This window comes from Neofelis nebulosa, chromosome 9 (assembly GCF_028018385.1).
Source record: "Neofelis nebulosa isolate mNeoNeb1 chromosome 9, mNeoNeb1.pri, whole genome shotgun sequence".
NCBI classification, from domain to species: Eukaryota; Metazoa; Chordata; class Mammalia; order Carnivora; family Felidae; genus Neofelis; species Neofelis nebulosa.
The window spans coordinates 93,305,857-93,320,014 of NC_080790.1; positions in this window are offsets into that span (position 1 = coordinate 93,305,857).

The window sequence follows — 14,158 nt, forward strand, 5'->3', positions numbered from 1 at the left end:
TTACCACAATGAAAAACATTATATATACATGATAGGGACTCAGGAAAATCCTGAATTACAAAAAAGAGAAGCACATGGTTCCAGAGGGCATGCTGCTCCTATAAACACCTGCTGGCACTGCCCTCTGGTCCACATGTGTCAGCAGGGGGAGCAAAAGGGAAGAGAACCTCTTCCTTGAACACAACCCAGCTTGCACCTGCTGGCTCTCCTCTGGTCTCCCAGCTGGCCTGAGCACTGCTGCCTCTTTCTAGAGCATCAGTGTTGTCCAAGAGCACTAGGGGCTAATGTTGGCCCTTCTCAAAGCTGTGCCACGTGTCTCAGAATATCTGATGCTTGCCTGGGTGTCTAATTCTTGTATCACATTTGACATTGATCATTCCATGGGAAAACTCAACAGAACACAGCAGAGCAACCACCTATTATAAGAATATTTTATCCTCTTGAGAGATCTGAAGGTTTAGATAACAATGTTGGGGTTTTTTTAATGGTGCAAAGGAAAGGTCTTTTCCTTAGTCATTCAGCCATATATCAGAACCAGGATCAAGCACCAATGTAGTTCAAATGCTTGGGGAGCCCAGAACAAAGCCAATAGGTTTCTGCTCTCCTGTCTCATCCCATAACTCTGACCTTGTCTTTGAGATGATAAACCAGTGAATACACATGCTTTCTATGAGGACATTCCTACTCCTTAGCTCTAAATGGGTCTGATTGTTACCATTTCAGAAGTTGTGAGAGATCAAGGCAGCTGGCAAGGCAACCACTGAAAGACCAGAGCTTCCCATTTTCAAGGGGGCAGGGAGAGCTGGAGCCTTGAGAGGAGGTGGGAGGTGTGTGTTCACCGAGGCCAATGGGCACAGACCAGGAGAAATCTAAAGACAAGCTTCTGCACCAGAAGAGCCCTTACCAGGATGCCATGCTAGCACACACATTAGACAAATAAAAACTTAGGGAAATTCTGTACTATAATGGCACTTCAAAAATGTCAAGGTCATAAAAGTCAAGGAAAGACTGAGGAACATTTCCAGATGGAAGAGCAAGTGTGCCCATGGTTCTTCATCCTTTTGTTGTGGGGAACTTGGGAGGAGAAGAGATCCCTTATCCTGGGAGGCCCAGCACACATATCCTGCCACGTTGCCATTGGCTGAGGCTGGAGGAAGCATGCTCATTCCCTGACAGGCACTGAGAATCAGGCAGGAGGTATGCCTGTGTTCACTCCTTGGCCTTCATGTTTGCATTGTGGTTAGGGAGGAGAATGTGCCTGTTTGTAGGAATCACTCATTAACATATTCAGGGTGATGAGGCATCAATTCATCAACTTCCTTTCAAATGTTTCAGGGGAAAAGTTCTTTGCATTGTAATTACAGCATTTCTGTAAGGGTCAGATCCTTTTAAAATTAAACTTCTTTTAATAAACTCAACAAGACTGAGACAAGGCAGTCTCCTTGGCACATGGAGATGCATGAAAAAAGGAGGGAGATGGGCCAGTAGGACAGGACACTGTCCCAACAGTGGGGAACACAAGCTGAAGTAGTGGCTGTGTCCCTGTGCAGTACTGTGATCCATCTCTCTTGACTCAGCAGCAGTAAAATACTTTTGTTTTTTCCTTTGTTGCTTCTGACAAAGGATCACCCATTATTGCAGCCAGGAGGGTCTTAAATATAGACCAATGCCACCTCTATGGAAATGAGAAAGAGGAGAGGCTGAACAGCTGAATGGAAGCTTCTAAAGGCCATTCCTCCACTGGTCATTTCTGGCTTAAAGCTGTTCTTCTTCAGATAGGTGAAGACACCATGGTCTGTCACATCTGCCTGTAGGACAACTGCATAGCAGGTTCTATTGGTACCAGGAAGCACAATGAGAGAGGCAAGGAAGGAAGCCAGTTCCAGATTGCTGATGAGTAGTTGACTGCTGTGGGCAGGTGGGGCTGTGTTCCATGAGGATGTCTGGGAGACAATATGGAGCATATACCTCAAAAGTATGTTTGTCCATCTGAGTCACAAACTAGAATATTGAGTCCTCAGCTCCTGCCTGACATGTATAGTGGCTGCTCCAAAGTGCATACATTGTCTGCCAGTTTTGGCCTATTCCATAATGGGCAAATGTGTCATGTACCCAGAGAAAACTTCAGACAAAACCATGGAGCATGCACTGAGTCCTCCTCTAAATGAAGAGTGTGAATAAGAGAGGATTGAGTCTGGTCTATTTCCGTGGAAAATATGCCCAAAGTCTTCTCTGTTCTATTCCCCCAGGGATTGGTCCTGTTCTATGGCTGGCAATGCCTTGGAGCAGACTGGCTGCACCAATCCAGCCCCATATCCCTGCTCCATCCAGTGCAGAGAGAGACTATGGGCTTTCTGAAAGTTCCTGTGAAAGAGGGAAATGGCTCATTGTTCTGGGAGGGCCAGCACACAACTGATGCTCCACCATTGACTGGGGTTGGAGAAAATGTGCCTGTCTCTACCTATTTGTAGGTAAGGCTATGGTCTGCACTGATCGGCCTGGTTCCATCAGAGACCATCCCTGATAGGGGTGGGTTCAATTCTTCTTACAAACATGGCTAGAGACAAGGGAAAGTGTGGGTCCCAAGGGAAGTCAGAATTCTGTCTTTTCCCCAAAGGCATTCCCAAAGGGAAGGAAAGAGAAGGGCCCTCTATACTCCTTCAGGGAAGTCAGTTACTAGAGGAAGGAAGACAACCCTGAAACCCCAGAATACAGGCTTCATGGATGTAGAGTGTTTCATGGAAAAGTGGCTTTTAAAATATTGGGATGAAATGTTCCAGTTCCAGGTAAGACAGAGTTAACACATGACACCCTGGCTCTACCAAAGAATAAACATCAAAACCTGGACAGAATGCATGGAGCAGCCACCCAGACACTCTAAAACATACATAGCAGCAGACAGACAAAAGAAGATTCGAATTTTAAATACCAAAGAACCAAGAAGGTTTACCATTGCTTTTCTTCTTGTGTCCCCCAGTCTGGGCCTCAAGAAGCCAAGAACCTAGAAGTGGGGACCACGGTGTGGAGAGAGCTCTGGGAGAAGTCTTCTATTCTTTCTCAAGAAGCAGTCAAGGAACTCATGAGACAGACAGTAGGAGTGACCCTCATGTTTTCTTTTCTCTGCTCCCTGATGCCCTGGCCCCTGGGGCAATCCAGTAGTGGCAGCAGAGAGCACATCAGTGTTTCAGGAGGGGAGACACCAAGAAGCAAACCCTTGTTGCTTTTTTTCCTATATCTGTCCTGTTCTGTGGCCCCAGAACTGGGTGTAGATATGGACCTGCCCAGCAGAGCAGGGTATGGGAGGCTCAGGGAACCAGACAGTACTAGAGAGATTGTGGGGAGTGAGGATCTCAGAAACACAAACCCTAATTTGCATAAGTGCAGGTCTAATCCTACACTGCACACCAAAGACTTGTAGAACTGAATGAAGGGATCTAGCACGACCCAGCCAGACTGGCCACTTGAAGACCCACACTCAACACAGATACAAGCAGCACAGCAAAGTCTTGCTTTGACACGAAGCTGACATTGAGACCACAACCAACAGAAGGCTGGTCAGAACTTGGAACCTGAGCCCAATGGGTTAACAGCCTGTTGAGAAAATAAATACCAATATTCCCCAGAGGATTTAAACAAGATACAGAGTCTCATTACATAACTTTCAAAATGGCCAGGATGCAATCTGAAACTACTCAGCATATGAAGAACCAAGAAAATTTCAGCTCCCATGGAAAAAAAAACAAACAAACAATTAACAAACACCAAGGTTAGAATTAAGAAGATAAGAAATAACAAGTGATGGTGAGGATGTGGAGAAAAAAGAAACCTCGTGCACTGTTAGTGGGAATGTAAATAGGTACAGCCACTTTTGGATATAGTATGGAGGTTCTTCAAAAAATTAGGAATACCATATGATCCAGTAATTCCACTACTGCATGTTTATCCAAAGAAAACAAAAACACTAATTCAAAAAATACACACATCCTTATGTTTATTGCAGCATTTTTTACAATAGCCAGATATGAAAGCAACCCAAGTGTCCATCAATAGATGAATGGATAAAGACGATGTAAGAGATAGATAGATAGATAGATAGATAATATAATGGATTATTACTCAGCCATAAAAAGGAATGAGATCTTGCCATTTACAACAACACAGATGGACCTAGAGGGTATTATGCTAGGTGAAACAAGTCAGACAGAGAAACACAAATATCATATAATTTTACTTATATGTATAATCTGAAAAATAAAACAAGCAAACAAAAACCAGAAATAGACCCACAAATACAGAAAACAAACTAATGGTTGCCATGGGGGGCAAGGATAGAAGGAGGGACAAAAATGGGTGAAGGGAGTGGGAAGTACAGGCTTCTAGTAATGGAATGAGTAAGTCAAGGGGGTGGAAGACATAGTATAGAGAATATAGTCAATGGTATTGCAATGGCATTGTATGGTGACAGATGGTAGCTACACCTGTGGGGAGCATAGCATAACATATAGAGCTATTGAATCACTCTTTGTACCCTTGAAACTAATGTAACATTGTGTGTCAACTATAGTTCAACTTAAAAAAAAAAAACAGACGCCAATGCTGACATAACTCAGATATTGACTATTACCAAACATTCCAAGAAGTAAGGATAAGCACTTTTAAAATGAATGGAAAGGTAGGAAATATTAGCAAAATGAGAAAATCAAAAAAAGAGGTAGCAAACAAAAGCAAATACTAAAATACTAAATTAAATCCAAACACATCAATAATTACGTTAGATGTAAGTGATCTAAATTAAAAGAAATTTTCAAAATGAATAAAAATATGACCCAACTATATGTTCTCCTTATTTATATACAGCATGATTATATGTATACCTAGAAACATTGTATGATTATATGCATTGTGTTGTGAAAATCCCAAGGAACCTACCCCCAAATCCTATTAAGCTAGCGTATGGTTCTTGCAAAGTTGTATATAGATACTTGGAACAGAATAGTCAAGAAACATAACCCTTGATAGCCTACTGATTTTTTACTTTGATTTAAAGTCAATTCAATGTAGAAAAACACTCTTTTCAACAAATTGTGTTGGAATAATCAAGCTCCTTTATGCAATAAATGAACCTCAAACTCAAGGAATAAATATAGGGAAGGAAGAAATAAAGTCATCCTACCATGCTCATCCTAGGGGGATCAGAAGCACAGAAAAACAAAACAAGTCTAAAGAGTTCATTTTTTGGGAGGGAAGGAGTGAACAGATAATAGTCTTGAACAGTAGGCATGATTATCTTTTTAAAAATAGGAAAATATAGGTTTATTTGGAATTAATACTGGGCTAGACTGACAAAATGGTTACGGTTCTTTAAACCTCCCTCTGTCCACACACTTTGCAAAGATGACTTTGCAGTTCCCCCCTCTGAGAGATGGAGTCCACTTTCCCATTCCATGGAATGTAGCAGAAGTGTCTATGGGCCAATTCCAAGCCTAAGCCCCAAGGACCTAGAGCACATCCTCTCACCATTGTGAGCACAGGCCTTGGTTACCTTGTTGTAACATGAAAGACCATGTAGAACAGAACCAAGTGGACCCAGCTGAGGACCCCGACACATGAAAGAATTCAGCCAAGGAAAGCACAGCAAAGATTATTGTAAAAAAAAAAAAAAAAAAAAAAAAAGTTGGAAGAGGAGCTGAGAACACAAAATAAACCCAAGGAAAAAGTCAGAACTCTTAGAATACTAAATATAAATTAACTCTGCACAGACTGTGTGCATTGAAGCTGAAAGAATGTGGGCAAAGCAGCAGAAGCCCCTTTGGAAGGTGAGAAGCTACGGAACTTTCATGAGAGCCTTCTCCTACCATAGAAGGCTTTACTGTGACTTCTTGTTGTTCAAACTGTAGTCACAGACCATTGCTGAGTTATGATTGACATTTATTTAAATATAAAATATGCATGTTATTTATATCTATATAGATAAATAGATAATCTTCAGTTTTATCTATAATTTATAGATAATATAGATTTATTTATTATCTACATTAGCTTAAGAATAATTTAATAAAGTACAAAATAGAGTGCATGCATGGCATATACTGAAAACAGGAAATATACATTAGTTCATTAAACTTTTATTTCAGTTACTTATATGGTCTTATATATTTAGGTATGAGCTGGACCATAAAATACACTATATTTCTTACTGTGGAATGATCCAACATGCTTGAAATCCACTGTTCTTATATCCCAGTACATTGAGCAACGAAAGAAGCTGTGTAGCCAACTGAAAAGGCCAGTACAAGAACAACCACCCTTTCCATTCTGTACACACACCATCTTAACTCCTCAAGGCCAGCCTATAATCACTCTTTGATAGGCTCATACTTTGTTGCCTTGTGTTTTCATATTTGTAATCAGGGAGTGATCCTTATTTAAAAGAACTTTTAAAAAAAGAACATCCTGCATATGTTGTAACTACTTACAAGGCTAGGAATTCTGGTAACACCATCCCAGATATTTGTAATTCTGCCAAAAGTTTAGAAGTTGTTTACACCTCTTTGCAAGGTTTTTAGAAAAGACTCTTTTAGAAGGTATGGCTTCTCACAGAATGCTATCCCAAACTCCTCCAACCCACGGTTTGAAAGGGCCAGTCAGGAAATTCAAGTTAATGGATCTATCAGTAACCAAAGCTGGAATCTTGCATGCCTCACCTGGTTTCATTTTTGTTTGCAGTGGACAGCATTTCCCAGAGGTCTTAATGTTTAGACAGCTAGTGAATCAGGACTCAATGCTTACAAGAACACTAAACTGTCCCAGTTAGCATCTATAACAGATCAGAAGTTTCCCTTTGGTCCTGCCATTGAGCCTCCATGACCACTCTCAACGAAAACTTCCAGGAGGGGTACATGACTCAATATTTGCTTCCATAGGAGAACCTTTTTCCCTTGCCAATAAATACATGACCAGAAATCTCTCCCTAACATTAGGAAAGCTAGCCAGTCCCACAGCCAAAGCAGTAGCAGCCCAACAATGATCACTTGACTCCTTGGCTAAAGTAGTTATGGACAGTCACATGGCCCTTGATTATTTACTTAATGAAGTAGGAGACATTTGTGCAATAGTGAATTCCACTTGTTGTACATGGATAAATGCCTCTAAAGAAGTAGAAATTCAATCACACAAGATTAGAGAACAAGCACACAGGTTACAAGAAATTTCCCCATGGTCTTTTGATCTGTTTAGCTGGCTACCTTCAGGTTTGAGCTCCTGGTTTAGAGTCATCATACAAACTGGATTTGTCATATTACTTCTAATTCTGCTTTGCATAATTATTTTTAAACCTTGTACCTGTTGCCTGTCAAATGTCTGCAGAAACAATGCACCAAACAGGGTGATGCTGTTTCAATGCTTGGAGTTGATCTCCAACATTATGACCTTGATAAGATATAGACTGTAGGTGGAAGAGGCCTGAGAGTTATCCCTCTTACCCTTCCTAGTTATTCACATGTGGTCTCAGTGGTTTCCAATTGGTGCACTTTCCCTCCAGCATGGACATGACAGCCAGGACAGGACCTTTCTGACAATAAGGAACAAAACCATTAAATGGGAAAAACCTGATCTGTAATTGGTGCTGCTTTCAAGGGAAGATCTTGACCAAAAGGGGTAAATGCGAAAAGGCACAAAGGACACCTCATTTATTTTTTTAAGTTTATTTATTTATTTTGAAAGAGACAGAGAAAGAGTGAGTGGGGGAGAGGCAGAGAGAGGGAGAGACAGAATCCCAAGCAGGCTCTGCACTGTCAGGACAGAACCTGATGTGGGGCTCAAACCCACAAACCATGAGATCATGACCTGAGCCAAGATCAAGAGTCAGACACTTAACCAATTGAGCCTCTCAGACACTCAAAGGACACCTCATTTGAAATGGAGTCAGGAAGCCCAGAAGGGGGTGCTCTCTTCCACATACCACTCATTGCAACCTGCATTACAAGCAGGAACAGAAAAGATAAAAATTATCTTGAAAAGGGAGGACATTTTTCACATAGGAATTTCATCTCCTGCTTTTAAGAAAAAGAAGGAAGGAGTTAAGATGGTGGAGCAGCATGGAGACCCTGAGCTTGTCTCATCCCTAAAATGCAGCTAGATCAGCACCAAACCATTTTTGAACACCTAGGAAATTGATCTGCACAACAATCTGCACAACTTGGGCTACAGAATTCAGCAGGTATGTAGTGAGAAGAGGTAAACTGGGGGAGAGAAAAGCCGGGGAGGCTAGGGAGATATTTTTGCAGAGAGAGGACAGAGAAAGAGGGAAAGTGAGGTGCATCAGGATTGTTCAAGAAAAGCACTCCCCCAAAAGTAGCTGGAGAGAAAGAGAGAGAAAAAGTGAAGACACTCACAGGGGACTGAACAAGAAATCTGTTCCCCAAAACCTTTATGGGAAAAAAGGAGAGGGTTGCAATACCATTAGAATTCTATAAATAGTGGAGCACAGAATCTGAAGTTCCAGAGCTCAGTGCCTAGCAGTGCTCTAGTGAGGAAGTAGGATGAATCCCCAGGAGCAGGTAGCAGGGCCTGAGGGGTCTCTGTACCACAGGTGGAGAAGCAGTTCCCCTGCTTGGAGTGCATTTGGTAGAGGCCATACAGCCTCCTCACAGGCAAAGGTCCCAGGAGACCCTATAGAGCAGCCACGTTTGCTGGTATTGGGACAAAGACGCCCGAATGCAGTGAAACCTGGCACCAGCTGTGTGTTGTGATTTGCCATAATCTCTGAACCTCTGCCACTGAACAATTGTGTGAACGTTTTCTGGGGCAAACTGGCTCTCAGCCATTGCTCAGTGAGACCATCCCCAAGAGAGTCAGTGCAGGTCCAAACCACAGGGGTCTCCGAAGTTTGAGGTTTTGAAACACAAACCCATCTGAGATTAAACTGTGAAGAGAGGTGCTGCCTGGTAGGCAGACAGCTTGGACACAAACAGAGTAGAGGCAGGGAGTGGACAGAGGCTTGAGACAAAGGAGGGGTACTTGATTGTGGGTTGGTGAGACCATGAAGTTCCTGTGTCAGAGACTAGGGAGTTGGGTGAAGCCATTTTCACCTCTCCCAGGCACAGGCATGCACACACACGTGTATGTGCACCCTGATCCACCCCAGTAAGCTAAGCAGCACAACCTAGTAGAGAACAGAACCCTTACACCAAGCCCTGCCCAACTGCGCCCCCAAGCACATCCCCTAGAAGATCAGCACAAGTCACTCCACTCGCTTAGTACATGGGCTATAGAGGCTTCATAGTTTCAGTTCTAGTGGAAACTGGATATAACTTCATTCGGGTTTCATTCTGTTTGCTGGTTCATTTATTTGTTCATTTTCTTTGCTTTTGTTTTTGCTTAAGTTGTTTGATTTTTTTTTTCTTTTCCTCCTTTTTCTTGGATACAGAAAGAGAAAATTTTATTTTTATTTTCTTTCTTTACTTTCTTTTTTTATTTCTTTAAATTCTTTATTCTATTTAATTTTCTTTATTTCAATTTATTCTATTTTATTCTATAATTTTTTTAATTTTTAAAATTTTTCTTATCTTTTTTCCCTTTTATTTACTTTTTTCTCTATTATATCAAGCTTCTTTCAAAAAGCAGAACCAAACACACCTAGGTTCTAGCTTTCTTTATTTTATTTTTGTTTTGTTTTTAATTTTTTAGTTTTAATTTTTTTTAATTTTTTTAAGTAAAGGAATATTTTAATGAAGATTAATTTTATTTAATCAAGTATTAAGCATCTTGTCTTTTTTAAAGTTTATTCACTTATTTTTTTAATATGAATAAATCAATAAAAATTGGTTTCCATACAACACCCAGTGCTCATCCCAACAGGTGCCCTCCTCAGTGCCCATCACCCACTTTCCCCTCCCTCCCACCCCCATCAACCCTCAGTTTATTCTGTTTTTAAGAGTCTCTTATGGTTTGCCTCCCTCCCTCTCTAACTTATTTTTTCCCTTCCCTCCACCATGGTCTTCTGTTAAGTTTCTCAGGATCCACATAAGAGTGAGAACATATGATAACTGTCTTTCTCTGTATGACTTATTTCACTTATCATAACACTCTCCAAATTATGGAAAGAGCCTAAATGTCCATCAACTGATGAATGGATAAAGAAGTTGTGGTTTATATATACAATGGAATACTACTTGGCAATGAGAAAGAATGAAATATGGCTTTTTGTAACAATGTGGATGTAACAGCCAAGAATTCTTCATCCAGCATGGTTTCATTCAAAATAGAAGGAGAGATAAAGAGTTTCCCAGACAAACAAAAACTAAAGGAGTTCATGACCATTAAACCAGCCCTGCGAGAAATTTTAAGAGGGACTCTTTGAGCACAGAAAAGACAAAACAAAACAAAAAAGACCAAAAGCAACAAAGACTAGAAAGGAGCAAAGACATCACCAGAAACACCAACTCTACAGGCAACACAATAGCACTAAATTCATGTCTTTCAGTACTCACTCTAAATGTCAATGGACTAAACACTCCAATCAAAAGACACAGGGTATCAGAATGGATAAGAAAACAAGACCCATCTATATGCTGCTTACAGGAAGCTCATTTTAGACATAAAGACACCTGCAGGTTGAAAGTGAAGGGATGGAGAACCACCTATCATGCTAATGGTCATCAAAAGAAAGCCAGAGTAGCCATACTTATGTCAGACAAACTAGATTTTAAAATAAAGACTGTAACAAACGATGAAGAATGGCATTATATCATAATTCAGGGGTATATCCACCATGAAGATCTAACAATTGTAAATGTTTATGCCCCCAAATATATAAATCAATTAATCACAAACAGAAAGAAACTCATTAATAATAATACTATAATAGTAGGGGATTTCAACACCCAACTTACAGCAATAGACAGATTAATCAGAAATCAATCTGATTTTCTAATCAGAAAATCAACAAGGAAAAAATGGCTTTGAATAATACACTGGACCAGATGAACTTAACAGACATATTTAAAACCTTTCATTCTATCTTTAAAAAATAAATAAATAAAATAAAACCTTTCATTCTAAAAGAGTGGAATACACATTCTTTCCAAGTACACATAGAACATTCTCCAGAAGAGATTACAACTGGATCACAAATTGGCCCTCAACTAGTACAAAAATATTGAGATCATATTTTCAGAACACAATGCTATGAAATTAGAAGTCAACCACAAGAAAAAATTTGGAAATCTCTCACATATATGGAGGTTAAAGGACATACTACTAAAGAATGAGTTGGTTAACCAGGAAATTAAAAAGGAAATAAAATAGAACAGGAAAGCTAATGAAAGTAAATACATGACAGTCTGAAACCTTTGGGATGCAGCAAAATCAGTACTAAGAGAAAAGTATATTGCAATACAGGTCTACCTCAAGAAGCAAGAAAGATCTCAAATACAAAACTAACCTAAAGGAGCTAGAACAGTAACAGCAAATAAAGCCTAAAGCTAGCAGAAGAAGGGAAATAATAAAGGCTAGAGCATAAATAAATAATATAGAAACAAACAAACATAAAAATCAGTAAAACATCAAGAAAACTAATCAAACTTATCAAAAAGAAAAGACAAAGGGCCTAAATAAATAAAATCACAAATGAAAGGGAAAAGATCCCAACCAACACCTCAGAAATACAGTTATAAGAGAATATTATGAAAAAATATATGCCAGAAAACTGGGCAATCTGGAATAAATGGATAAATCCCTAGAAACATATAAAGTACCAAAACTGAAACAGAAAGAAATATAAAATTTGATCAGACCCATAACCAGTAAAGAAATTGAATCAAGAATCAAAAATCTCCCAACAAACAAGAATCCAGGGCCAGATGGCTTTCCAGGGGAATTCTACAAAACATATAAAGAAGAGTTAACACCTATTCTTTTGAAGCTGTTCCAAAAAATAGAAATGGAAGGAAAACTTCCAAACTCATTCTATGAGGCAAGCATTACCTTGATTACAAAACCAAATAAAGACCCCACTGAAAGGAACTACAGACTAATTTCCTTGATGATAATGGATGCAAAAATTCTCAACAAGATACAACCAGATTCAACAATACATTAAACCAGATCCAACAATACATTAAATGGATTATTCACCACTATCAAGTAGGATTTATTCCTAGGATGCAGGGCTGGCTCAATAGTCACAAATTAATCAATATGATACATCACATTAATAAAAGAAAGGATAAGAATCACATGATTCTCTCAACAGATGCAGAAAAAGCATTTGACAAAATACAACATCCTTTATTGATAAAAACTTTCAAGAAACTAAGGATAGAAGGATCATACCTCAAGATCATAAGGGCCATATATGAAAGACCCACTGCTAATATAATCCTCAATGGAGGAAAAACTGAGAGCTTTCCCTCTAAAGTGAGGAACATGACAAAGATGTCCACTCTCACCACTGTTATTCAGCATAGTGTTGGAAGTCTCAGGAATCAGCAACACAAAGAAATGAAAGGCATCCAAATTAGCAATGAGAAAGTCAAACTTTCACTCTTTGCAGATGACACGATACTCTTATGTGGAAAACCCAAAAGACTTCATGAAACAACTGCTAGGACTGATATATAAGTTCAGCAATGTCACAGGATATAAAATCAATGTACATAAATTGGTTGCATTTCTATATGCCAATGATGAAGCAGCAGAAAGGGAAATCAAGGACTCTCTCCCATTTATAATTGCACCAAGAACCATAAAATACCTAAAAATAAACCTAACAAAAGAGATGAAAAATATGTACATGAAAACTATAGAAAGCTTAAGAAAGAAATTGAAAAAGACACACAAAAAATGGAAAAGCATTCCATGCTTATGGATTGGAAGAACAAATATTGTTAAAATGTCTCTACTACTGAAAGCAATATTTTCAATGTGATCCCTATCAAAATAACATCAGAATTCATCACAGAGATAAAACAAACAATCCTACAATTTGTATGGAACCAGAAAAGATCCCAAATACCCAAAGCAATCATGAAAAAGAAAAACAAAGCTAAAGGTATCACAATTCTGAACTTTAAGCTTTATTACAATGCTATAATTATCAAGACAGCATGGCATTGGCACAAAAACAGACACATAGATCAATGGACTAGAATAGAGAACCCAGCAATGGACCAACAAACATATAACCAACTACTCTCTCACAAATCAGGAAAGAATATCCAGTGGAAAAAAAGACAGTCTCTTCAGCAAATGGTATTGGGGGGAAAACTGGACAGCAACATGCAGAAGAATGAACCTGGACCACTTTCTTATACCATACACAAAAGTAAACTCAAAATGGATGAAAGACCTAAATGTAAGACAGGAAGCCATCAAAATCCAGAGGAGAAAACAGGCAGCAACTCTTTGACACTGGCCACATCAACTTTTTACTTGTCATGTCCCCGGAAAGGGGTTTAAGTGCTTGCCAATGGGGAAAACTAAGATAAATTAAAAATTAAATTCCTATTGACATGTCCTTGAAATTGGCAGAGTGACCTCCCTCTAGGAGCTCAGCTGCCTCGATGATGACACTTTGGTAGGGGCAAAAGAGAACCTTACCTTAACATTATCCCAACCTCGAGGATCCTGTAAGTCTACTTCCTTTATCTCAACCCCCCAAGATATATGCCGGCAATCATACTCCAAGTTTATGGCCCCCTGATTTACATCTGAAGGGTCTCATGACTGCGGTTTTACTAAATAGTAATAAATAGCATTTCCCTAACAACAGCTAGCGCCTCAAGGTCCTGGAAACCTTGCTTCCAAAATACCTTAGAAACTTACTCTATCCCTGACCCCTTCTCAACCTGAGAAAGTTACTGAGTTACCCATTGAGACCCCAGTGCAGTTCTTTCTGCCCATGGGTCCTGTCCCCGTGCTTTAATAAAATCACCTTTTTGCACCAAAGACATCTTCAAGAATTCTTTCTTGGCTGTCAGCTCCAGACCACCCTACCATCACCCCCAAAATTTCATCAGAAATACTTAAGTAATTCAAAGGGTTGTTATTTATTTATTTATTTATTTATTTATTGTTAATCTCCTGACAAATTGCCCTAGTAACTCAAAGAAGTGAAGGAGAAAGCAGCTGTCTCACCATCCAGATATTGATTTGTTCA